The sequence below is a fragment of the Sorex fumeus genome, unplaced genomic scaffold (assembly GCF_029834395.1).
Source record: "Sorex fumeus unplaced genomic scaffold, SorFum_2.1 ptg000058l, whole genome shotgun sequence".
NCBI lineage: Eukaryota > Metazoa > Chordata > Mammalia > Eulipotyphla > Soricidae > Sorex > Sorex fumeus.
This window is the reverse complement of record NW_026606115.1, coordinates 6,354,147-6,356,809: the sequence shown is the minus strand read 5'-3', so window position 1 is coordinate 6,356,809 and position 2,663 is coordinate 6,354,147.

The window sequence follows — 2,663 nt, the reverse complement described above, 5'->3', positions numbered from 1 at the left end:
GCTAGGGCTTCTATGACCGCTTCCGTCTCAACAGAATCAAAGGCCTTCTTTAAATCAATGAACGTTAGACAGAGTGGCATCTTAAACTCCCGAGATACCTCAATGAGCTTGGTTACTGTGTGAATATGGTCGATGGTACTGAATCCTTTTCGGAATCCAGCTTGTTCACATGGTTGTCCTTCATCTAGTGTTCTGCTAATCCTATTCAGGATGACTCGAGTGAATAGTTTGTAGATGACAGACAATAGGCAGATTGGGCGATAGTTGCCAATGTCGTGGATGTCTCCTTTCTTGTATAGTAGTACAGTCTTGCTGGTTTTCCATTGGGATGGAACCTTGCATTCAGACAGGTAGCGTGTGAAGAGTCGAGCCAATGTATTGATGAGTACTGATGGTAAGTTCTTCAGGTGTTCAGGTCTGATCTTGTCTGGGCCAGGTGCTCTTTGTTTCTTTACCGACGAGATGGCATGTTGGATTTCGGAAGGGAGAACATTGGGAACGACATATCCATCATGTGGTATGTGGTATGTGGGCAAGTGGATGTGGCTATTAAAGAGATCTGAGTAGAATCCAGAGGATACTAGGATCCAGAGATTATCACAAAAAGCTCCCGGGAGAGCACAAGGCAGAGTCTCCTACCCTGTGTCTGACTATCCTCGCCAGGGCCCAACAGCTGAAGACCTGCAGGCCCCAACCAAGGCCTTACTGGGGCCACTCTCCACACACTTGGCTAAGCCTCAGACATAACAGAACTGGCAGAGGAACCCAGGTGTGTGGGACCCGGGGCTGAGATCTCCAAGCCTGCACGGTTTGGGACTGGACCTCTCAGTAGCTAGACAGTTACACCCTCCAACTGCCGTGTAACCCCAACAAAGGCCAGGATCCAGAGATTATCACAACAAGCTCCCGGGAGCGCGCGGCCTGCGGCCGCGCGACTATTTATTTACTTTTCTCTAAATTTTCAGGGTACCTTAAATATCCTTAAATATCCAACCCGCACGGCAGAGCCTGGCAAGCTATCCGTGGTCTATGCCAAATAGACCAAATTGATATGCCAAATCCAGTAATAAATGGATCTCATTTCCCTAACCCTGAATATGCAGAGTCGAGAAGGATATGGAAGGAGAGGCTGATAAAACACCAAGGCAGACATAGGCTACCAAAACGCAGAAAAACAAAAATGATTGTCTGTACTTTTAATGCTCGTACCCTGGCATCTGCTGCATCCATTGAAGACCTTATGATACAAGCATGAAAGATCAAGTACGACATCATTGGTCTGACCGAAACAAGAAGACATCAATTCCATCATGCTGTTTTCGACACTGGAGAAGAACTGTTCCTTGGAACATGTGATAAAAGAGGCGTCGGTGGTGTCGGTATCCTTGTCAACACAAACTTAGTCACGAGCATTGATTCATTTGAATGCCTAACAACCCAAATCGGACGATTACACTTGAATAAATGTGGCTCACTACCGGCAGTTTCTATCTTTGTTGTCTATGCACCAACATCCAGTTATGGTGAAAGAGAAACGGAGAAATTCTACATGGAGCTGGAGAAATTCTATAAAGAAGATCACACCTTCTACAAGATCATTGTCGGTGATTTTAATGCCAAGATAGGACCAAGAAGATCAGTCGACGCCCGCTCCTCTCTGGAAAGAAAGATGGCGGCCGCACGGGAGCCTTGTGGACAGCAGGTTTGAGCCGGGGGCGGGGGGCAGCGGGGGCCTCATGGGAAGGGGGGCATTCTGGGCCGTCCTTCACGCCCGACCGAGGTCACCGGCTGCCCCCCACGAGCGGCTCTCCGGCACGGCCACGGCCCCGGAGGCACAAGGACTTAGCACAGAGAACCAGCCGCTTGGAGCAGAAAAGCAAATGGACTATGTGTTAAACTGAGCCACCAAGCCTGCCCGGAGGGGAAAGGGTGTTGTCCCGCTCGCCCGCTCCTCTCTGGAAAGAAAGATGGCGGCCGCACGGGAGCCTTGTGGACAGCAGGTCTGAGCCGGGGGTGGGGGGCAGCGGGGGCCTCATGGGAAGGGGGGCGTTCTGGGCCGTCCTTCACGCCCGACCGAGGTCACCGGCTGCCCCCCACGAGCGGCTCTCCGGCACGGCCACGGCCCCGGAGGCACAAGGACTTAGCACAGAGAACCAGCCGCTTGGAGCAGAAAAGCAAATGGACTATGTGTTAAACTGAGCCACCAAGCCTGCCCGGAGAGGAAAGGGTGTTGTCCCGCTCGCCCGCTCCTCTCTGGAAAGAAAGATGGCGGCCGCACGGGAGCCTTGTGGACAGCAGGTCTGAGCCGGGGGCGGGGGGCAGCGGGGGCCTCATGGGAAGGGGGGCGTTCTGGGCCGTCCTTCACGCCCGACCGAGGTCACCGGCTGCCCCCCACGAGTGGCTCTCCGGCACGGCCACGATTCCAGAGCACAGAAACCAATCTCTTAACTATCTAACTTTTAATAGAAATACTTTCAGGGTTAATAAGTGAAACAGCAGAAATCCAAAACCGCGCGGCTGCGATGCGGCCGCGTGACATCATTTTATTCTTAAACCAAGCTGTAGAAAGCAAATCATTTCACAACACTGTTTCAGCATATCTGATTGGGGGGGGTCATAAACTCTAAACAATAATTGTGTATCTTCTATCGAAACAATGTATC